Source organism: Phascolarctos cinereus, unplaced genomic scaffold (genome assembly GCF_003287225.1).
Source record: "Phascolarctos cinereus isolate Bilbo 61053 unplaced genomic scaffold, phaCin_HiC Scaffold_8;HRSCAF=390, whole genome shotgun sequence".
Taxonomy (NCBI): Eukaryota; Metazoa; Chordata; class Mammalia; order Diprotodontia; family Phascolarctidae; genus Phascolarctos; species Phascolarctos cinereus.
The window spans coordinates 24,502,856-24,528,127 of record NW_027556291.1 but is presented as its reverse complement, the minus strand read 5'-3'; the positions used below and the strand labels follow the sequence as shown (position 1 = coordinate 24,528,127).

Below are 25,272 nucleotides of genomic sequence, written 5' to 3'. Positions count from 1 at the left end.
AATGTATTTCTATACTAAACTGTATGTGTGTATGTATGTGTGTGTGTGTGTGTGTCTATGTGTGTATACTTCCCCCCTTTGACTATTTCAAATGAGAGTGAGGTTCAAGTGTCAGCTACAACCCTCCCCCCCCATGCCCTCCTCCATATTTGTATAGACATCTACTTGAGCACTATGATTATGTGAGATCATTTTCCCTAACCTTCCATCCCAACCCCTTTTTACATAGTTTATTTAACTATTTCCTAACTAGTGGTATCTACTTTGTTTCTAAGTCTTTGACACAGAAAAATGCTGATATAACCATTTTTGTCTATATAAGACATTTGTCCCTATAATTGACCTGTCTGGGATGTATGCTTGTTTGTGGTATCATTGCCCTTTATGATTCTAAAATGTTTTCCAAAGTGGCTGGACCAATTTATAGCTCTACCAACAATGCATTAGTGTACCTGTCTTCCTCTAGTTTCTCTAAATAGATGACATGTTTATCTCTAGTTATCTTTGTCAATCTGATGACTATGAAATGAATTATTTTTCCTAACCAAGTGTTGCAGTGTACCTTCTTCCACTGTCCTCTGATTTTATAACCTTTAATACTTAGGTCATATAACCATTTTGCAGCATATGAATGAATGAATGAGTATTTATTAAGCACTTACTATATGCTATCTCCACTGTGCTGAGTGCTGTGAATACATACAGAAAAGCAATCCCTGCTCACTTTCTAATGGGGGAAGCAAGGCCTGGAGGAGGTTTCAGCTCTAAGTCAGGTGGAGGCGCCTTGGGCTACAGAGATAAAGCATGTGGTAATACAGTTCCTTTAGTGGTGTTTCTATAGATAAAATAGTCTATTTCTGCTGTTGAACCATTTAACAGTGCCAAGGGCTTTGGTGCTGAGAATTGGCTTTTCCCAGTGTTTAGTAGCCAGGCTGGCTGAGGAAACATAAAATGTCTCAACATTCTCATTTTACAGGTGAGGAAACTGAGGGCCAGAGAGGTGAAATGACATATCCAAGATCACATAGGGACTAAATAGTGACTGTCAGAGCTGTGATTTGCCTCTAAAATTGGCTCTCCTCCTTACTCTGAGTTATTTTGAATGGAATTTCTCTATCTTAAGATACACTGGATTAAGATTCTACCAAGAAGTTAGCTAAGAAGGGAGAGTAAACTCTAAAGAATGGAATATAGAACACACAAAGCACAATAATTCTAATGAAAAAGAAAAATGAGTTATTTGAAGATGTACACGGAACACATTTACCAATTTGTTTGAGCTATCGACAAAAGATGGAAGTGAAAGAAGGCAACAGGCTGAGTGGGCTATGATCTTATTAGAATAGTGCCAGCAGTGCTAGAGCTCAGAATGAGGAAAGCTGTTCTTAAAGAGAGATTGGGGGTAAGAGGAGGACCAAAGCAGGGATGGGCTGGACAGTAGGGAGAAGGCAGAGGCTCTTCTCTTGCTTCTGCTTTAGACCTGGAAATGATTGGAAGCTCATCAAGTGAGAAGATCTAAGCGAGGACATAGCTGCTCTTTAATTCATGTCACTTAAGCCAAATAAAGGACATCGCTAGAGTACAGAAAGAACTTTTGGATGTAATTGCTTAAATGCAGTTAATGACATCTGAAAGACTGGGGAGAATAGGAAAGGTGCCACAGTATTAGAGACAGGCAAATGTCCCAGTTTTGAAAAAAGGGGAACAGAACAGATTAAACAAACTATAGGCCAGTGAGCTTGACTTCATTCCTAGGAGAATTCTAGATTCCACGACCCAAGAGTTGGTTAGTGAACATCTAGAAAAGCAACAGGTGATTGCTTCATCAAGAACAGGTCCAACCAGACTTATCGGGAGGGGACAGGACTTTTTTCATGTATTGATATAATCAGGTGTTTTTGTTGTTTCTTTGCTGGATTGTGCTCGCTGTTTTCCTAATGAACCACCCTCCTACAAATCCAGCTTAGTAAGAGTGAATAATTTTTTACAATTATTGCCATAGACACTTTGCTCAGATTTTATATAAGATTTTCGCAACAACGTTCATTAGTGAGATTACCAATCTATAGTTCTTTCATTTCCTTTTCTTTCTCCCTGGTTTTGGTATCAAGACAGTATTTGTCACAGAAAAATAATGTTTCATAGAACACCATCTTTCTCCATGGTTGAGAACAATTTTATACTATGAGTATTAATTGCTTCTTTAAACATTTCATTGAATTCGTTTAAAAATTTATCTGGCCAAGGTTTTTTTTCTTTCCCCCTTTAGCAGATGATTCTGATTTGCTGAATTCCTGATTGTTTAACATCTCCATTTGTTGTTTTGTCCATGTGGGTATTTTTATATTTGTAGTTAATTATCCATTTCCCTTGTTTCAAAGAATTTCCACTTTGTAAATTGTTAATTCACCTTATTTGCTTTTATTTTGGTGGGTTGATTTTCCTCTATTTTCCTCTTATTTTTATGATTTCTTTTGTGTTTGCTCTAGGATGGTTTGCTTCTGCTAATTTTTTTTACATGCTCAATTCTTTCATCCTCTTTGTTCCATTTGATCTCTATGTATTTTCAGAGATGGGATTGTTTCTGTGAGAACTGCTTTAGCTTTTTTTCCCCTTACTCTCTTTTACGCAGCTGTTCTTTGTTTCTGTTATTTGCTCTTTGAGCCCACTCATTGCTCAGATTATTGCTTAGTCTACTTCCGGGTCTGTGTTGGTTGCTTGTGTTCCTGTTCATTAAGAATGCGTTGAATATTTCTACCTGGTTACTGGCTGTGTGACGCTGAACAAGGCTCTGTTTGACAGTCTCCTCATCTGTAAAAAGAGCTGGAGAAGGAAATGGCAAACCACTACAGTATCTTTGCCAAGAAAGCCCCAAATGGAGTCACAAAGAGACACAACTGAAAAATTACTAAATAACAACAAAGGTACTGTGTGAGATGTTGAAAAATATGCTATTTTTCAATTTTAGTATTATAATTTTTTGTACTCATTCACCCTTGTAATTAGTGCTTATTGCTAATTTGAACCAAGTCTTGTGCCACAAGCTCTCCTTCCTTCTATTTTTTCTACTCTATATCAAGTTCTTTGAATTGGCATTAACCATGCTTTCATTAATTTTTCCCTTTTTACCCTTCTCTTTCTCAGCCCAGATAAGAGTGTGGTTCCAGATCCTTCCTGCTCCCCTCTTGAGTAACATTCATTTGTGGCTTCCTTTGTTCATTTATTCTATAGTCCAGTCTATCATTTGTGGGCTCTACTTACACTACTTACTCTACTTATTCTTTCCATATATCTCAGACAACATAGAAGTCTCCTGAGAGAGAGAAGTTTTGCTCTCTCTCTGTCTTCTTAATCTCTTAGTACCATTGCAGACCTGCCCACTTCTATCTTACATAGCTTTGTATTTGTTTTGGTTTTGGAGGGTCCTTATTCTTATGGACCTCCCTCCCTGAAGTATCACTCCATGAGGAGGACAGCGTGTCCTGTAGAAACTGATCTGGTTCCAAAGTCATGACCTAGTCCTAATCTGTGCCCTGCATTTCTCACTTGCCTATTCTTTTTTTTTTTTTTAGTTTATTTTTATTTTTCAAGTAACAGTTTTTAAAATTAATGTGTTCCTCCAACTACCTCTTCCCCCATTAAGCAAATTAAAAAAAAAATTCTTCCTCACAAAAAAAAACTCCTCCATTCATACTACAGTTCTCCCAACAAAGTAGCACATGAGCCGTGTCTAAAAATGCGTGTTGTTTTCTGCATTTTAAGCTCACGACCTCTCTGTCTTCATTCTTTTGGAGTTGTGGTTTGTCACTGAGTTAGTAGAGTTCTAAAATCTTTCAAAGTTCAAAGCTCCTCTTCTCTATAATGTATCATTGTACAAATGGTTCTCCTAATTCTCACTTCTCTCTACATCAATTCTCAGTTTCCTCAAGTTCACCATTTCTTATGACACAATTCTATTACAGTCATATATCAAAATGTGTTCAGCCATTTTTCCAGTAGGAAAAATGCCTTAGTTCTGTTACAAATATTCTGGTCCCTAGATCCTTTTCCTCTTTCTTCAGTTGGGCCTGGACATTCGAGGACTTCAATCCAACACTTGGATGCTGGTAGTTCCTTGGAGGGCACATTCAGTCTCTCACCTACCAAAGTTCCTTCCCTCCCCAATCTGCCCCAGTAGGTCAAGAGACCTCACCTCCCTCTTCTGGCAGGGCTAGGTTGGGCAAGAGTGTGTTTTTCAATTCAAAAAAAACCATTTATTAAGTATCTCCTATGTGCTAGGCAATATGTTAAGCACTGGGGATACAGAAAGAGGCAAAAGACAACTGCTACCCTCAAGGAGCTTACAGTCCAATGGGGGAGAAAACATGCAAACAAATATGTACAAAGCAAGATATGTATAGGGTAAATAGGAAGTCATAGAGGGAAGGCACTGGAATTAAGAGGGGTTGGAGAAGGCTTCCTGTAGGAGGTGGGATTTTTATTTTTTATATGACATTTTATTTTTTTCCCCAATTACATGTTAAAACTATTTTTTAAACATTTAAAAAAAGTTTTTGAGTTCCAAATTCTATCCCTCCCTTCTGCTCTGTAAGCAATCCAATATAGGTTATACATGTGTAATCATGTAAAACATTTCCATATTAGTTGTTTTATACAAGAAGACTCAAAAGAAAGTGAAAAATAGCATGCTTCAGTCTGTATTCAAACAATGTCAGTTCTTTCTCTGGAGGAGGATAGCCTGCTTTATCATGAGTCCTTTGGGATTGTCCTGGATCACTGTATTGCTGAGAAAAGCTAAGTCATTCACAGTTCTTCATTAAACAATATTGCTGTTACCGTGTACAGCATTCTCCTGGTTCTGTTCACTTCACTCTGCATCAGTTCATGTAAGTCTTTTCCAGGTTTTTCTGAAATCATCCTGCTTATCATCTCTTATAGCACAATAATATCCCATCACAGTCACATACTATAGCTTGTATAACCATTTCCCAATTGATGGGCATCGTCTCAATTCTTAGCCACCACAAAAAAGAGATGCTATAAATATTTTTGTACAAATAAGTCCTTTTCCCCTTTTTTGATATCTTTGGGATACAGACCTAGTGCTGGTATTACTGGGTCAAAGGGTATGCACAGTTTTATAGCTCTTTGGGCACAATTTCAAATTGCTCTCCAGAATGGTTGGATCACTTCACAACTCCACTAACAGTGCACTGGAGGTGGGATTTGAGTTGGGACTTAAAGGAAGCCAGGGAGATCCATAGTCAGAGCAGAGGAGAGAGAGCATTCCAGGCATGAGGGACAGCCACAGAGAATGCCCAGACCTGAAAGATGGAGGGTCTTATTCATGGAACAGCCAGGAGGCCAGTGTCAGCTGATTCAAGAGTACATGTCGGGGAGTAAGGTGTAAGAAGACTGGAAGGGTAGGAGGGGACTAGGTTAGGAAGGTCTTTGAATGCCAAGCAGAGAATTTTGTATTTGTCCCTAGAGGCAACAAGGACTCGTATAGCTCACATTCTCCCTATTTTCACCCTGACCAAGTGTCTCTTCATCTGTGTAACTAGCAAACTCTCACCTCTCTCTTTTTTAACCTAATGATATGAGAACATTGATTTTAATCCATGGTGAGTTTTTTCTTCTTCCTTTCTTAATTCCCAACAAAGTACATTAGCCATGTCTAAAAATGCATGTTGCTTTCTGCATTTTAAGTTCATGACCTGTCAGGAGGTGAGGAGCAGGTTTCATCTTCATTCTTTTGGAGTTGTGGTTAATTCTTTAACGCCCTTAATTCTTTAGCCTTCTAATCCTTTTGCTACAATTCCGGACTACTCGGTTCCTTTGTAGCTAAAGACTTCCTCTTGGCTCCCTGAAATATTTGGTTTTTGATGCTAAAATTCTGATTTAGCCACCATACTCTGGTGATTGAAATATGGGAGAGCAGCTTTGGGCCTCGGCCTGCCTCCCTGCACTTGTTCACCTTCTCTGTTCACCGGCACTTAGGGTTTTGATGACTATGGTTTATACCTTTGATCTTGTCTTGTTGCTACACCTACAACGTCTAGATTGACGTCATAAGAATGGGATGGGGGGAGAGGAGATATCTTGGCTTTATCTCTGTTTACTAAAATATCTTCTAGTGTCTCCACTGCCAACAATGCTTGCTAGGCCCTTTATCCAAGTTCTTTCGGGTGGTTTTTGTTCTCTTTGGCACTTACGTTTATGGTTTTCCTAATGTTAACCATCTTTATTAATCTAACCTAGTTGTGGTGAATCATTTTCTAGACAGATTGCTCCATAAGGATTTTATTTGCAAATTCTGCATCAATGTTCATTAGGTAGGTTGATGTCTTCCTCTGTACACCACATATGCGTCTCTCTGTAGCTATCTCAATATAACATCTAGGATGTTAGAGCATGGGGCAGTGGAAAGAGCACAAGTTTGGGAGTCAGAAGACTTTAAATCTAGGCTCTGCTACTTTGTGCGACCCTGGACAAGTCACTTAACCTCTATGAGCCTCAGTTTCTCATTCATAAAATGAGGAATCCAACCAGATGGATCTGAAAGGTCCCTTCCAATGCTAAATCCATGATCCCATATTTTCTGACTTTATCTGTATTCATGGATCTGTGTTTCTATGCCTGCAATGTTCTCCCTTTTCGCCTTCATCTCATAGAATCTCAGGCTTCCTTCAAGACTGAGCTCAAATTGATGTTGTGTATGTGCAACTTCATCCACAAGAAATGGTGAGAGAATGCTTCACAATAACTCACAAACTTCAGATCTCCTTCAAGGTAAAGTACCATATTTAATGCAGTAGACGCTGCAGGCTGGCCTATGTTTGGGCCACCACCACTATTCTTGTAGTATTTATGCATGTCTTCACCATTTAACATTTATAAAACTATGCTACCGTTTTTATTAGGTTTCTTTCTTTAATGTGTTTCTGACAAAGCGTTTGAGTATTACGGCCCCAACCCCCTCTTCCCCATTAGCTTTTGGTTTTATTGTGCATTTTTGTACAGTGCAGTAATTTTTAGGAATGTATATATCACATTATAGCCAAAATGGCTATATGAAAATACCGTATCCCCAATTAGAATGCACACTGCTTGAGAGCAGGGACTGGTTTTGCTTTTTCTTTGTATTCTCCCACTTCGCACAGTGGAGGCAGCTAGGTGGTTCAGTGGACAGAATGCTGGGCCTGGAGTCAGGAAGAGCCAAATTCAAATCTGGCCTCATACAAGTACTACCTGTGTGACCCTAGGCAAGTTACTTAACCTCTGCCTAATCCACTGGAGAAAGAAATGGCAAACCACTCTAGTATCTTTGCCAAGAAAACTCCAATGGCGCTGGACATGATTGAACAAAAACAACTTGGCACAGTAGCAAGAACTTTATAATGAATTGACTAATGATATTGGTTTATAGTTCCCTTATTATTCCCAGATTTAAATGCTAGGTTTATATTTGTTTCATGAATTGAGTGTTAATAATGTAGGGAAGTCTCTTTGAAGAGGAACAGTTTGAGCTGGGACTTAACCGATGGCTAGGATCTAACAGGATCAGAGATTGATAGGGTCCAACCCCACGATGAGACTGAGAGAAGTTAAATGACTTGTCTAGAGTCTGACCAAGGCAGGATCAGCACCGAGAGGCAGAGGAGGGTTCCTGGAAGTCTTCTGTTTGTCTTAAAACTCTTCTGGGCTTTGTGGACTCAAAGTTCCACATGCTGATCTGGCAGCCAAGAAAGCAGATGTAAACTTAGGCTACATGGAGGAAAGCCTGGCTTGTCCCTAGCCTGTGAGGTATTAGAAGAGTGATTAGCCTTGTTCTGATTGGCTGCAGAGGCAGATTTAGGTTTTCTTTGAGGAAGAAGCTTGCTAAGCATTAGTGCCATCAAAGCAAAGGCTAGAAGACCACTTGTCGCCTCTGTTCTGGGGCTTCTTTTTGGAAGAAACATCTCAGTCACTGACTAGTGACTGAGGTCCCTTCCAAGTCTGAAATTCTATAAATAGTTCAGGTCTTAAAAATCTAATAATAGATCAATAATGGGGATTGGACATCAAAGTGACATTGTTAGAATTCTTCAGTGCCATACAGAGATTTACATCGGGGCCAACAGACTGAGAGCCTAGAGCATTCTAGATTGGTAGGATTGTCTAGAGGGAAAAAAAGGCAAAAATTGAGATAGCATAAGGGTGTGATTTTCTCTCTTGTAGTTGACAGAAAGATAGCAGATTTTCTTGGACTTGAATAATCCCAGTTTAACATATCAGATACACACTTGAGTGGGAAGAGAAAAAACAGGAGATGAGACAGAAAGGGGGCAGCAGGCGTGTGAACAAGTGAAACGCTACAGCCCCAGCTCTCTGCTAACCTTTTTTTCCCATGGTGCTGGTTCTCTTCACTATCAACAACCCTGAAGGGTCATGGTCCAGTTTGGCTCCAGACAACCATGAATCTAGGTATGTTCCCAGACCCATGATCTTAGCCCCAATAAGAATCACTTCCATGCCCCAGGGTACACCCATTGTTATCTGGAGCATCTGGCCTTCTGCAGAGACTCTTTGCAGAAGGCCGCTGACTCCCTGCACACACTTCCAGGAGGCTCTTGGGTTACTCTTCACCTGGGTACTTCTTCAGGGTCCTGGCTGGCTCCTCCTCTCCCCAACTCAGAAGGCAAGATCTCAGGTTCCCTACAATCAAAACATTTATGTATTGTTAAATCCAGTCAAACTTACATTTCTCTGAAACACAATGTTTGCATTTCAAGGTTTATCTTTTGTCTCAGTACCTGGACAGCCTTCTTTGTGTATTGGGACTGTGGCATTCCCCAGAGGTAAGTCATCATTATAAATGTAAAGTGACTTATTCAGGAAATCACTTATAAGCAAACTCAGAAACAGCAAATGTCCTGACGTCTATATCTCTAGTTACTCTTTTTTTTTTGGCTAGGCAATGGGGTTAAGTGACTTGCCCAGGATCACATAGGCAGTAAGTGTCAAGTATTTGGTCTGAGGCCAAATTTGAACTCAGGTCCTCCTGACTCCAGGGCCAGTGCTCTATCCCCTGTGCCACCTATTGGCCCCCTCAGTTACTCTTAAACAGGTAGTATAACAATAACTGTAGGTAGAGAAGAAGACAGCACTGGACCAAAAAGGAGTGGAATTTGCTCACAGAATATGTGTCAAGGGGGGCAGCTACAAATAGTTTGTGGGTATTATATAATTTATCTTGAATATCAGACCTTTGTCAGTGATATTTGATATAAAGATTTTTTTTCCTCTGATGGACTGTTTCCCTTCATGCAAGAATTATCTATTTTATCTTTTGTGATTTAGATATACATGTATGTATGTTTATATTATATCTATGCATACACACACATATACGTCTATATCTACCTATTTCTTCTTTGATTAAAAATGTATTCCTAGCCTTCGCTGTACAAGGTGCCTTTCCTGGCTCTCCTCTACATGGTATGCCTTGTATTATTCAGGTCACTCATCCATTTTGAGTCCACTGCAGTATGGTATAAGTGGCACTGAACCAGATGGCAGCCAGATTGCTTCCAGTTCCCCTAGCAATTCTTGTTAAATAGGAAGTTCTTTCCTGGGTGTTTTGGGGTTTATTGAACATTGAGTTCAGTTGTTTCTCTTTTTCTATGTCTAATCTGTTCCCCTGCTCTTTAATCATTATCATATTGACATCACTCTGAGATGGGAAAGTAGTTTCCTTTGCAATACTAATTTTTTTCCAGAGGAAATTTTATATTTTCTCTAGCTTTATAAAGCAGTGCTTTGGTAGTTTAATTAGCATTGCCTAGCCCTGAGCATCCCTCCAGTTTTTGAATTCATGACCTTTAAGGAGCTCTTTGTCTTAAGAAGGAAGGTACATAAAGTCTTAGATATGGAGACCATAAGACATCCACTGGATGTATTTATCTTACAGTCTCCACACACCAAATCTAGTTCTTGAGGTATCTGGGTCTTAGAGCTACCCTTAAACCAAGACCTGCCTCCTCAAAACATAAAACTACAGACCTAGGGAACTCAAATCCAAGAATATGAGACATTGGGACCTTGACATGTAGATAGCACAGGACAGATCTCTAGATCTGCATTTAAGGCCTACCCTCAAGACTGATCTCTGGGCCTTGAGCCTCACAACACAGAGACCTAAAATCACATCTTCAAGATGAAATATGTGGATATCACAGAGCAGATCTCTTGGTCTAGGATTTGAAGTATTGATGTCAGTCTGCTTACCTTAATTAAGTGCCTACTATGTACAGGATAAACTGGGGGTAATCTTGAGGAAAGGCTTCTTCCAGAGGATGGGATTTCAGCTGAGAGATATGGAGGGAAAGTGTTCCAGGCATGGGGGACAGCTGCCAACAACATGTGGAGTCAGGAGGAGTGTATCAGTGGAAGAACAAGGAGGTTAGTGTCACTGGATTGCAGAGTCTGTGAAGGGCAGTAAAATGTAAAAATACTGGAAAGGTGGGAAGGAGCCAGGCATATTGTGAAGGAAGTTTCACAACTGAGGGAAGGATAGATTGGAGTGGGAAGAGCCTTGAGGCAGGGAACCCAACTATAGCAGGCTCTATTTATTGCAATGGGCCAGAGGAGGAGGATGGTGATGAGGAGTCAAGAATGACACATAGGGTGTGAACCTGGGTGACTAAGAGAATAGTAGAATCCTCAGTAGTACTGAGGAAGATCAGAAGACAGTAGGGTTTTGAAGGGAAGATTGAATTTAAGATGTCTAAAAGACAACTGGAGCTGGAGGCTAGGAGTGGACCAGGAGAACTGGATAAGAGATGATAACTGAAACCACAGGAACAAATGAGATCCTAAAATGAAATAACACATAGAGAGAAAAGAGTCGTGGGGGCCACCCACAGTGAAAGGACCTGACCTGGATGAAGATCCAGCAAAGGAGAGTGAGAAAGTACACAGGTAGGAAGAGAACAAATAGAGATGATATCACAAAGGGAGACAAGAAAGTGGTAACAACTACAGGGAAGTCTAGAAGGATGAGGATCAAGAAAAAGGACATTAAATTTGTCAATTAAGAGATGATTAGTGACTTTAGAGACCAGTTTTGTGATTGCAAAAAATTTCTCCCCACCTCCCATGGCCCTCCCTTCCTTCCAATCATTTCAACCTAATATTTATTTAGTTATGAAAGCAAAACCAAACAAATGCCTTCCCTTTACAAAGTGCTTGATTTACATTTTCTTATTATGCAAAAGAGCAAACTGAGGCCTAGAGAGATTACCACCAGAAAAATACTCTAATGCTGCAAATTCCAAACAAGTAATGGTTAAATTTAACAATTCCACATAAAAACAACCTTAGAAACGAATGAAATAATGTTTCAGAGAGCAAAGGAGCTCAAGATGCAACCCCGTGTGCCATATCCTGAAACTCGGAACCTAATCATTAAAGGACATTGGGACATCCATCAGGAGGACCTGAGTTCAAATCCGGCCTCAGACAAGACACTAGACACTTACTAGCTATGTGACTCTAGGCAAGTCACTTAACCCCAACCAAAACAAAAAACAAAACAAAATAAAAACAAAAACAAAAAAAAGGATAGGACATTCCATTAAAGAGGCATCTGAAGAATTCTTAGAAAGAAGATGAGACCTGAATAATCATTTGCTTTTCAAACACCCCAGACAACAGAGATACAAGAAAGGTAAATAAATAGAGCAACCAAAGACAAGTACAAGAAAGTAACAACCAAGGACACAAAGAGATAAGGTAAAAACAAAAGGCAAATCTAAGAGAGGGTGGAGAACTGGCCTGAAAAACCCTCAACCAGCCCCTCACAAAACCCTGCCTACATGTTACTAAATCAAAGGATGAGAAGGTAAGATAGAGGGGAGTATGTCATATATCCAGATCAAGTCTAAGGTTAATAATGAAGGGAAAATAGTTTCTATAGTCTCTCAGGAAGAAGAGAACCTATATGAGAGTAGATGAGGAGGCAAAGGTGGGGAAAGAAATGGGGAAATTGTGTTTCAGCAGTAAGAGGGTACCCACTGAAGAATGCTCCCGTGAGAGAAGAATGATATTCTCTAAAGGAAGATTGGGACCTTAGTGCAAGGATTTGGTGCTTAGAAACCATGCATCCTACCTCAGCAGAGTTCTTGGCAGCAAGCGACCACCTGAAGAGTGGGAAGGTCATGGATCAAGGGACGAGGCTTCATGCTAAATGGGAAAAAATTACCATGGGGAGAGCAAAAAAACCAAAAATGAACTGCACAAACAGTGAAATAGGAAAAATTCCTACCATAGGGCAGTAGCTACTCTATCACCTGCAAGGCAGTAACATAGAAACTGTAGAGGGAGGAACTCAAAATAGGTACCTCAGAAGCTTTAATGGTGTAAGAGACTAAAAAAGTATAAGGACCATGAATCAAAGATGAAAAGTCTAGAAAGGCAGGGAATAATATGTAATGAAGAAAATGATAGAAAGAAAAAGGAACTGATACATTTAGTTCTGTTTACAGAATAAGGAAAAAATATATAAACCTAACTCATAACTTGAAATTGAAACAATCCAATAAAATTAAAAGGTGACAAATTGGATACAAAAACAAAACCCCACACTGTTGCTTACAAGAAATACACCTATAAAACAAAGACATACATAGAATGATATTATCTCAATAGATGCAGAAAAAAGCCTTTGACAAAATACAAAACTCATTTATGCTATAAAAAAAAACCCTACAAAGTAGAAGAAAGAGACCTTTTTAATATCATAAAAGCCATCTATCTAAAACCAAAAAGCAAGCATCATATGAAATGGGGATATATATGCTAGAACTGTTCCCAATTAATATGCCAGTAAAGGAAACTCTCCCCATAATTATTTGATATAGTACAACTAACAAGACAAGATAAGGAAATTCAAGGTATAAAGATAGGTAAAGAGGAGATGGAACCATCCCTGTACTCAGATGATAAGATAGTTTGCTTAGAAAATCCTAGCAAATCAGCTAAGATATCAATTGAGACAATTAACAGCTTCAGCAAATTTTTGGGCTACAAAATAAACCCTCAAAAATCAACATTTCTATATAATAACAAAATCCAAGATGCAGTGATAGAAAGGGAAGATAATATTCAGTGTTCACGACTGGGCCTGCCAATATAATAATGACAAAATGATACTAGAGTTAATTCACACTTTGAATGCTACACCAATCAAACTGTCAAAGGCATATTTTACAGAACTTGATTAAATAACAAAATTCATTTGGAAAAACAAAAGATAAAGAATATCAAGGGATAGCAACGAAGAGGGAAGAGCAGTTACTGTATTCTAAAGTAGCAGTCTTTGGATCCATCTGGTAATGCTTAAAAAATAGGCAGGCAGAACAGTGGAACAGACTAGACAAGGGAGAATCAGAAATAACGGAACTTAATAACCCACTGTTCAATACACTAGAAAACACGAATTATTTAGGAAAGAACTCCTTATTTAATAAAAAAACAACCTGGCAGAAATCAGGATTATACTAACACCTTATACCATGTTCCAAAATACATCTAAATAGATCCGTGACCTTAAAATTAAAGACTATACTATTAAAAAAAATTAAGCAGATCCCACCTCTCACAGATATGCATAGGAGATGTATGGGAAAAAATCTTTGTTATCACATTTTTCTGTTAATTGTTTATATGTCTTGGATATTAAAATACATTCCCCAATACATGAGTGGTCACAGGATATGAACAAACTGTTCTCAAAAGAATTACAAAAATTTAACAGCTACATGAAAGAATGCTTCTGTTACTAATAATAATAGAAATGTAAATCAAAACAACTGCTATTTCACATTATGCCCTGCAAATTGGCAAATATGATAAAAGATGAGAATAATCAATGCTGGAAGGGGTTATGAGAAGATAGGCTGGAACTAGAGAAATAAAGTGACTAAAATGTCCATCCTCTTTGACCCAGAGATTCTTTTTTTTTTTTTAACCTCTTTTGCCATTTGGGTTAGGCTGTTTTCTTCAGTATTTTTTTGGGTCTCCTTTAGCAAGCTGTTGACTTGTTTTTCATGATTTTCTTGCATCACTCTCATTTTTTCCTCTACTTCCCTTCTCAAAATCCCTTTTGAGCTCTTCCAAGGCCTGGGACTGATTCATATTTTTCTTGGAGGCTTTGGATGTAGGAGCTTTGACTTTGTTGTCTTCTTCTGGTTGTATATTTTGATCTTCTTTTTCACCAAAGTAAGATAATATAATGACTCTTTTTGTGCTGCTTGCTCATGATCCCAGCCAATTACTTGAGTTTTAAACTCTTTGTTAAGGTACGAATCTGCTTCCAATGTGGAGAGTGTACTGTCCCAAGCTTCGGGGGTTTGTACAGCTGTTTCAGAGATACTTCTAGGGACCTGTAAATTTTCAGTTCTTCCAAGGTGGTATGATCAAAGGCGAGATGTTTACTCCTCTCCTGGCCTGTGCTGTGGTTTGTGAGTGACCATAAGCACTCTTTTCTACCTTCGAACTGTGAGAAGGATTCCTCTTCACTGCTGCCACAAACTCTGCTACACCAGCGCTCCTCCTCAACCCAAGACTACAACCCAGGACTGGGACCCAGATCCAAGCATGGGCTTAAAGGAAGAGAATCCTGCCTTAGTGCCAGCAAAGAGATCCCTGCAATCCCCTCTCTGATCAGCTGCTTAATTCCCCCCATTGTCTGTGGGCTGAGAGTTCCAAAAACAGCCACTGCTGCTGTGGCCACTGCCCTGGGGCTATGCTAGGGCCAGGACTGGACCAGGCTTCTCTCTCACCCAGGTCTGACAGACCTTTCCCATTGACCTTCTAAGTTGTCTTTGGCGTTTGTGGGTTGAGAAGTCTGGAAACCGCTACAGGTCCCCTTGATTCAGTCTCCTGAAGCCCGTTCTGTCTTTACCTGCTCAGCCACACTGAACTGCACTCCTCTCCCAGCCCAGCGCAACAGACCTTTCCTATCAACCATTCAGGTTGTTTTGGGCCGGAACGTTGTTTCACTCTGTCTTTTTGTGGGTTCTGCTGCTCTAAAATTTGTTTAGAGTCCTTTTTTACAGGTATTTGGAGGGGTTTGGGTGAGAGCTCAAGCAAGTCACTGCTTTTACTCTGCCATCTTGTCTACACCCCCCTCAAACCCAGAGATTCTTTTACTAGGCTTACACATAACTGCAAGGAAGTCCTTGATAAGAAGTCCCCATATACGCCAAAATATTTTTAGTAGTACTTTTTGTGATAGGTTATTTGCTATTGGCTAGGGAATGGCTAAACAAATTATAGGTACATGAATGTAATAGAAGACAAGCAAGGAAAGAGCTACATGAACTGATATAAAATGAAATAAGCAGAGCTAAGGAAGCAATACCCATAATGACTACAAGGGAAGCAAAATCACAAAAAAAGGTATAAGGGTAGACATTCCCACCTCATCTCTTTTTAGAGGAGGGAGGTCCACAAGTATTTTCAGACCTTTTCAATGTACAGTTATGCCAATTTTTTTCCTCTTATTTTTGTTTTTCATTTTCTGCCTTTAAAAATACTATCCATTAAACTATAGTGACATAAAAAAGCATTCTAATCAATAAAAGCTAATTATCCATTCCGTCTTAGAACTGGTGATAGAGATAGCAGGGGGGGACAGTTTAATAATGCACCTTATATTTTTGGAGAATAGATTTCAGAGAAAAGATATATAAAGTGTTACAAACTAAAACAATACAAGAAATCATAGGACCATAGTTTTAGAGATGAAAAGGACCTTAAAGGTCATCTAATTCAACTCCCTTATTTTACACATGAGGCCCAAAGAAGTGAAGGAATTTGCTTAGATTACACAGAAGTCGCAGGGTAAGGATATGAAGCAGGTCCTCGGACTACCAACACAGAAACTCTTTCCAGTGCTTCATACAAATTCCCCAAGTTAGCCCAGGAGCAACGTGAAGTCTTTGTATTCGAAGTGGTCTTCAAATCAACTTAGAAATTTGTAATATTTAAACAATTCAAGAAGCAATTAACACAAATTATTTTAAGTAGGAGGGAGAAACAAGGGCACCCCAACACTAGCCCTGTAAGGGAGTCTCTGAGACATTGTTCCATCATGAGAAAACAGAGGAAACACTGTGAGGTTTGGATTCACACACACAAAGAGTTTGTGGAATAAAAAGATCAAACTCAAGAGGGAAACAGGCAGGAAGGATTAGTCATAAGCAAAACAAGTTCTAGCTTTGGAGGATGGATTAATGAAGGAGGGATTAAAGGAAACAAAAAAGGAAACCCTGTGATCCAGGTTTGGGTAAGGGGAAGAGGACAGGGCCACTGGAGCAGAAGTAGGCTTGAGCGCATTCTATCTCTTGTGTGAGGAGTAAGAAGAAGAAAAAACCTAAGTGTGTAGGATGGATCCCAGGCCTGTTGGGAAGGAGTTCACCTAAGGAGAAGCCACCAAGTTAGTGTGATAGATACCTGGTAGCTCCTATTATTTTATTTTTCTTGCTATTTAGATGGTAAACTCAGTTGTTTCTATGCTACTAGAATACAAGTGCTCAAAATGTAAATGTGATAGTCTTTAAAACTTGACATTTAGAAAAATCATAATTTTAAATTTTGCAACTTCAAAATTTCAGTGTCCCAGGGTGGACCCCCAGTTACAACTCTACTTTCACAACTGAAGCTTTCCCACTTCCAAGAAGCAGTAAATCCTGCATTCAAACTTTATTCCTTTGAAATCTTTTAGACCAAAGCAGGAAGACCAGATTGCAGCGATGGCTAGCATTACAAAGCTAACCAATCTGGCAGTCCTTCCTATCTGCCCTCAATTAGGACCAGCCATTTGTTTTTCTGTCTAATTGCATAATTAATTTTTATGCTGTTATTTGTTTTCTTGATTACAGTCCTTTTGGCCAGAATCAGCTTTGTTTGGTAGAGGATACAGATAAAATGACTGAGGAAATGCATCTGGCAAGAAAACAAAACCCTCTCTATTGTGAAAGGGCAGCTTTGCAGCCAGCATTCCAACAGCCAGCAGCCTTCATGCCCCCTCCCCTCCCTCCCCCCAAAGTCAATTTCACTTGCTTCTTGTTGTCCATTGTACAGAGTGATCCATTTGCTCAAACTTTTTCATTTAATTGCCATGGAAATTTGATAATTTCATCTGAAAGGAAGGTTGAAGCAAACTCAGGAAGAGCTCCGATTACTGAAAACTGGAAAAAATTAATCTTGATTAAAGCACTTCCCCCATGAAAATGGGGACCTCCTGAACTCTGTGAGGGTTGATTACGGGGAGGCCATTCGTTGGGGAATTCAATAACTGTACTTACTCGAGGATTTTCCAGGAATATTGGAGCAAGAGTGGAGACATCAAAAAAGCCTTTTAAAGGTGTAATTTTGTGGAATGTTGGCAAGAACTTACTCCAGTTCCTCTTGAAAATGAAGTGCCAAAATATGTGAACCACTTTCCAAGTCCATGATGTTGTAAGGAATGTCTGTCAGCTGTCATCACCAATAAAGCTTTCAGCCTCAAAAAAAAAAAAGAATTCAGAGTATCATAGGAGATTGATTGTTAGTTTTTAAAAACGCATCTCCACCGATTCATCGTTGTTGGAATCTGGTTCAATTTCTTTGCTTGAGTTAGTTATTTCAAACTGAAGGACTGGGAGGAATTTGCAAAGATTAGATTACTTGGTATTTTTGACTGTTTTCAGGACCATTCACCCGCGTCACTTTGGACAATGAACATAAAATCTAATAGTTTTGACTATATATAAATACACATATGAGAGGCTGATTATAAACATATATACATGTATATGCATATATATGTATATGTGAAATGAAACATTGCTATAAATATATATGTAGGCTATTATGTAATTGATTTTCTATGCGGGATAACTGTTAAAAACAAATTCAGAACTTCTCCACTGTTAAAGAAGAGTATCTATTATGGAGTGAGGGTCACCAGAATAGCAGGCACCTTGTGACCAATTCCTCATTCTAATGCCACGTAATTTGCCTCTTAGCACCTTTCATGTACTGCCCTCTAGGGCTAAGCAGAACAAGTCTTAAGGCCCTTCTGTTTCATGATTTCTTGAAACTACCAAGGCAGGGGAGGAGGCCAACTACAAGTATAACCTTTAAATTTATATTTTTTTCCTTTACATTATTAATTTAATCAACAAGAAACAAACATTTAAATATACAAGGAAGAATTATATATTATTTAAGAACAAAATAAGATTGTATATAAAACCAGAAACTTCTGTTATATTCAGTTTGCTTTTTTAATCACTTTCTTCCAACTACTTCAACTCTTCAACCCTCAAAACCAAAAGTAGTTATTTATAGGATGTTTACCAATTATAGCTAAATCTATGGTGGAAAAAAAGACAAATCTCTGGGCCAGCTAGGTGGATAGAGCTCCAGCTTTGGAGTTAGGAGGATCTGAGGTCAAATATCACCTCAGACACTTGACATTTACTAGCTGTGTGACCCTGGGCAAGTCACTTAACCCCGACTGCCTCACACACACAAAAAAAAAAATCTCCAAAAGTTAAATCCTTAAAGCACTCATTCAGGGGGCCATCCCCACCAGGCACCATGTGCCACTGCTTGGGAATGAATAGTATGTTGCAAAAAAAGCTCAAGCTGTAGCCAAAATGACATTCTCTGCAAGGAAAAAAAGATGGACATTCAACAAAAGGGAGACATCTGAAGCTTTCTTGCTACAAAACAAAAAACAACAAAAAGTAAAAATTTCATCTTGCAAATAACATAAACAACAGGAACACAAGAGTGATAAACAAGTACACTAATCACAAAAAGAATAAGTAATGAAAGCAATTACCCCGTGGTTAGAGGTTACTTTAAAAGGACAAAGAGGGATAGTCAATGAATAAGGTAGGGCATGAGAGAATAAAGATATTAGAAGAAACAGAAGGATTGGCAGTACAGGAACAGAAGTGAACCACCAAAGGTGAACCAATGCATTTTGTGGGGTGGAATTTCCAAGTGGGAGGGTACAAATATTGGGACAAATGAGGTGAGGGAGGAAGGAACAGGTGATGTGTTCATGCTAAGTCCATGGGTCAAACAGTAAAGAAAGAAAGGGTGCTACTAGAGAATGGAAGAGGTAGTAGAAGGTAGAGATTGAGTTTGGGGGACTGTAAAGGGGAGGTTCTCAACTCGTTCTGGGGAGGGGGGTCCTGGGTGCAATGGGCAATGACAACTTTGTGAGGAGTTTAGTCTGGGGGAGTCGGTACACTGAGGGAAGGAGGAGGAGGAGGAGGAACAGCAGCATTGCCTAACTTGAACTGGCAGGTTGGGTCCCCAGAGGGCAGCTATTACTCATAAACTGTTGTTTGTCCTTTGTTCTTGAACAGGACCAATGACATCACAAGGGTGATGTCTTGACTTGCTAGTGAACTGGATTTAAATGAGGCAAGGCTGTGCCAAGTCATTAGCCTCACTCTGTCCTCCAGTCATCCGAGTCCAGTGGCAAGACACAAGTCAAGATCAACTGGCAATGGTCCAGGGGAACAACACGACAGAACTGATAAAACAAAAAGCTGGTTCTTTTAAAAAATTAACAAAATCAATAAAGCTTTAGTCAACCTGATTGAAAACAAGAGGGAAGAAAATGGTATTAACAAAGAAAAAAAACAAAACCACAAGCTATTACTTACATAGCTTGATGCCAGCAAAACTGAGAATTTAAGAAATAGCAATTTATTTACAAAAATATTTTAACACCCACTGCAAGGCTACTTCTCCAACTCCTACTCACACTGATGAACCAGCTTCCTAGAGTATGTCTAATTATTCCTTTGGGGCTCTAGGGGTAACCCTAAGGGGCTGGCTCAAAAGTTTCCACTGGTGTACTTCCCATTAAACATCACTCAGCAAGAGACTTTTTTAAACTATTGACTAAGATGGTATAAAAATCTCTCCCTCCCCCAAGCCTAGAGTATACTCTCCCACAAATACACTATTGTTGTTTGTCCTTTGCTCTCAAAGACCATGACATCAGGATTTAAGTGAAGTAGGGCTGTGCGAAGTCACCAGCCCCACTTTCTCCACGGGAGCCATTTGGGTCCAGTGAGTATAGGGGGAAAGTATGCTTATACTTAGGATGTAATAGTAGTGAAGCACATGTGCAAAGAACACATGATCAAATCATAAACTCACAACTCCTAGTTGCAAATCTTTTCTTGAGTCCATAACAGAGTACATACATCTGTGCTGCAAAGGGTCACACTCCTTAAAGCTCTATCTGTATGTGACCTCTTCTCTGGATGCACACTGTCTTCTACTGCTCTGACCTCTCCAATAACATGGTCAGTGGTAGAGGGGGCTGAAGTCCTCTGGACTGGGAAAACTGATTAAATTTCTCTATTGAAAACTTCCAGAGGTATGGTTAGCCAATCAAGCCTTTTCTCTTCTGTACCTCACAGTATAGCCAATCTTGTTTACACATCTTGTCTACTGACTGATTCTGTAACTCAAAGAGGCATTCTTACCCAATAAAGATATCAGTTGTAGAAGGTCTTGTTAGTTGGGGTGGAGGGGGAGTGTAATATAAAATAACCAAATCAACAGAATACCAGGAACAAAACATCTAGAATATCCAAGGAAACAAATTTCTTAAGTTGGAATATAGGGAGAACAGTCCTTCTAGATCACAAATTATCCTATAAAACAGTAATCATCAAAACGATTTGGCATTAGTTTAAAAAGAAAAAGTAGATCAGTAGAAAAGACTAGACAAGGAAGAATCAGGCATAATGAAATAACTCAGTGTTTTATAAACCCCAAAACATAAATTCCCTGGGGGAAAATTCCCTATTTGACAAAAATTTCTGAGGAAAATGGAAAGCAGTCTGGTGGAAATTAGATCTAAAACATTTTACAATACATTAAATCCAAAATATGTAACTTACTTATTAGAGATCATACCATAAGAAAGTTAGAAGAGAAGTACATCAAATACCTTTTTCAGCTATGGCTAGGAAGCGAATTATTAAACAAATAAGGATGAGAAGCAATAACTAAAGACAAAATAGGAAATTTTGATTACATGAAATTGAAATACTTTTGCATGAATGAAATTAATTCCTAGGATAAGAAGGAAAATAATTGACTGGGAAAAAAATCTCTGTATCAAATAATCCTGGTAAGAGTCTGATATCCAAGATGTATAGGAACTAACAAATACTTAAGACTAAAAAACATTCCCCAATAGATCAGTGGTCAAAAGCTAAAAACAAAGAGTTCTCAAAAGAAGAATTACAAACTCTATAACAATCATATGAAATCACAGGATCATAGTATCATAGATTTAAAAGTGAAAGGAACCCAAGTAGTTATCCAGGCAATTTCACAGATGAGGAAACTGAGGTCCAGAGAGGTTAAGTGACATGCCCAGGGTCACACAGCTAAGAAATGTCTGGTTCAGGATCCAAACAAAAGTCTTCCTGCGACTCCCCACCCCAAGAATGTGAGTTCCTTGAAGACAGAAATTGTTTTGTCTTTCTTTTTATCCTCAACATGGCACTTCATACATAGTAATTACTTAATACATATTGATTTGACCCTAAGTCCAATGCTGTATCCACTATACCACATTGCCTCTCACTGCTCAAAATCACAAATAATAAGAGAAATGCAAATCAAAACAGCTCTGTTCACTTCACACCTGATAAAATGGCAAAGATGCAAAAGATGGGAATAGTCAATGTTGGAGGAGTTGTGTGGAAAGACTAGCACACAAAGTACTGTTGGTGGAGCTGATCCTGGAAAGCAATTTGGGATTATGTAAATAAATTAACTAGAATGTCTCTATCCTGTACCAAAGGCACAGGAATTAGATTTTGAGGACAGCGACAAAAAAAAAAGTTCTATATACACCGAAACATGGGAAGATATATGAAATGATGCAAAGTGAAGTTGAATTAGGGAAATAATATATACAATGACTACAACAATGTAAATAAAACAGAACAACAACACAATCAAAACTGAATTCTATGGAAATTGTGAGAAGATAGTGAAATATTAAATCCTAAAGGAGCACAGATTCCACACACATAAAACTCTAGTTTCTAGTTTAGTAAAACTCTAAAAAATATACCGTAAGAAAACCAAACAGAATCAGATGGAAATTCCTCCATCTAGTTTAGTACTGAACCAAAACCAAAACAAAGCTACCATAATCCTGTAGAAGCCCTAAACAGAAAACGTAGAAGGTAAAGGATGATCTCAGGGTCCCAGCCACAGCAGGAGACCAGCATCCATCATGAGGTGACTCAGGGGTAGGAGACAGATACAAAATGAAATAGCTAGGATGGAAAGAATGGCAAGAAAAATTAATTCGTTAGGACAGGTAAACCTAACCCAAGAACTGAACTCCCTGAAAATAAGAAAAGGCCAAACAGAAAACAATTCTGAGACAAAAAGAAATATTAAAGCAAAATTAAAAGACTGGAAAAAAAACAGAAAAATGTAAATGTTATCAAAATTAACTGACTTGGAAAACAAGACAAGGAGAGATTATCCAAGAATCATTGTACTATACGAAAATCACAACAACCAAAGAAGTTTGAGTCCCATATTTCAAGAAATCACAAATGAAAATTGACCAAAACTCTTAGAACCAGGAAGCAAAGTAAAAAATAGGAATAACATACCAGTTATCCAGGCAATTTCACAGATGAGGAAACTGAGGTCCAGAGAGGTTAAGTGACATGCCCAGGGTCACACAGCTAAGAAATGTCTGGTTCAGGATCCAAACAAAAGTCTTCCTGCGACTCCCCACCCCAAGAATGTGAGTTCCTTGAAGACAGAAATTGTTTTGTCTTTCTTTTTATCCTCAACATGGCACTTCATACATAGTAATTACTTAATTACTGAACCCTGAAAAGAACCCCAAAATGAAAATTTCCAGAAATATCAAAGCCATAATTCCAAACTTCCAGATCAAAGAAAAAATACTACAAACTGCCAAAAAGAAAGAGTTCAAGTACCAAGGAGCCACAATCAGGATCACACAAGACTTGGTAGTTAGCAATATAAAATAGAAAAGTACTTAGAACATAATACTTCCAAAGGCAAAATATAAAAGCTAACAGACAAGAAGACTGCCTGGGGGGAAAAATAGAAAATGAAATAGAGAATTTCTAAGTATTCTGGTTGAAAAATCCAGATACAAGTAAACATTTTGAAATGGAAATGCAGGAAACAGGAAAGTATACACATTTAACCAACTAGAAGGGACTATGTGAGGATGAATTGTTTACCTTTTAATGGGAGAAAAGAAACAAGTGTCCTCTTCAAACTGTAAGACCTTAAAAAGTCACAGAGAAAGTTAAAAAAGACAGGCAGAGGTCTTAGGGGGTTTTTGTAGGGAAATAAGAATAGGATACTATACTGAGGAGGGAAGAAATAAGAAAGGGAGAGAGTTCATTATTTCACATGAAATGAATGAAATGGCAGCAAATGTGAATTCAGAATAGACTACAATAAAAATAGATAAGCAGAAAAACATTAAACTTAAATTCATTATGGATAATATATCAGTATTAATACTTAATATAATATATATGCATCAAAAATATGGTATCTAAATACTTAAAGGAAATAGACCACAAACTACAGCAGTCAAGGACTTCAATGTATCCCCCTTTCAGACCTAGACAAATTTAACCAAAAAGATAAACAGGAAAGGAGACAAGGACCTGAATAGAACTTGAGAAAAATTAGATATGATACAACTCTGATGATTACTGAATGGGAGCAGAAAAGAGTTTACATCTTTCAGCTGTGCATGGGGACCTTCATAAAAATTGACAATGTACAGGCAAATAAAAACCTCACAAACAAAAACAGAAAAGCATAACTTCACTAAATGCATCCTTCTAATTACCATAATAAAATACAATTATATTCAATAAAGACTCTGTCAAGGAAAAATTAAAAACTAGTTAGACTATCAATCAATAAATGAATCAATAAACACTTAATAAATGCCTACTACATACTGGGCACTCTCCTAACCTCTGGACTAAACTTATTACAACAATAAAACCACTTACCAAAATTTTTGGGACACAGCTAAAGCAGTCCTTAGGGGGAAAATCTGTATCTCTAAATGCATTCATCAACAAGAGAAAGAATAATTCCACAAATTGGATATGTAACTTAAAAAAAAAAACTCAAAAAGCAACAACCCTACCTCCACTAATAAAGCAGCAATTCTAAACATTAAAAATATGATTAACAAAATTAGAGAGGAAAACCAAATTGTTCATATTACAAATGAAAATGGAGAACTGAAGATGAAACTATCAGAAAGTATTTTCCCAATTATATGTTAACAAAATAACTTAGACAAAATAGATGAATACTTACAAAAATACAAAAAACCCAGATTAACATAAAAAGTAATAGAATAAAGAAATTTGTTAAGGCATAATACCTTCAAAGAAAAAAACCCAGGATCAGATTGAGTTATAAGTGAATTGTATCAAAAAACAATTAATTCTAATATTACATTAATTATTTGCAAAAATAGGGGGGAAAGGGACCCTTTCAAACTTTTTCTATGACACAAATAAGGTTTTGATACCAAATCCTGGGAAAAGACAAAGCAGAGAAGGAAAACTATAGATCAAATTCCCTAATGAACACTGATACAAAAATATTAAATAAAATTTTAGCAAAGAGACTGCAAACAGTATCAAAAAGACAATATGCTATGAATGGATTAAATTTGTACCAAGAATTCAGGGCTGGTTGAAATAAGCAAATCTTTAAATATGTAAAAAGCCACGTCTTCATTCCTCTCCGAGCTCTACTCATGATTCTCTGGGCTTTCTCCAACATGTCTCACCCTGGAAGTTCATTCTACCCCACAGAGCTCCTTTCTTCAATTGGGTGGTTCCTGCTAGAGCCTCCACTTTAAGGAAAATGCCCAGGCTAGGCATGTCTTCATTTCCCTCAGGGCTCCACTCCTTGCTTTCTAGACTTTCTCCACTAAGACACAACAGCCTTCTCAAGTTGGAAGTTCACTCTGCCCCTGCAACTTCCTTACTCTACAATGGACAGGTTGAACATATGGCCGAACCAGATTAAAATGTAGTTGGGAAATATTTGACAAAATAAATAAAACTTAGATAATGTTAATATGTAGTTTTCTAAGTCAGTATGCAACTCTCAGAGATTCATTTATATGTGAGTTTGACA

The 25,272-nt window shown here is 38.3% G+C and overlaps 1 long non-coding RNA gene across 1 annotated transcript in view; it reads right to left on the bottom strand.

The window, feature by feature from the left end:
• Positions 1-4,230: 4,230 nt before the first annotated feature.
• The window catches only part of LOC110193042 (uncharacterized), a 132,641-nt gene continuing 111,599 nt past the window's right edge, over positions 4,231-25,272 (bottom strand). The window contains exon 4 of the long non-coding RNA XR_013483539.1: positions 4,231-8,697. This is a non-coding gene — a long non-coding RNA (uncharacterized LOC110193042). The remainder of the gene's footprint in view (positions 8,698-25,272) is intronic.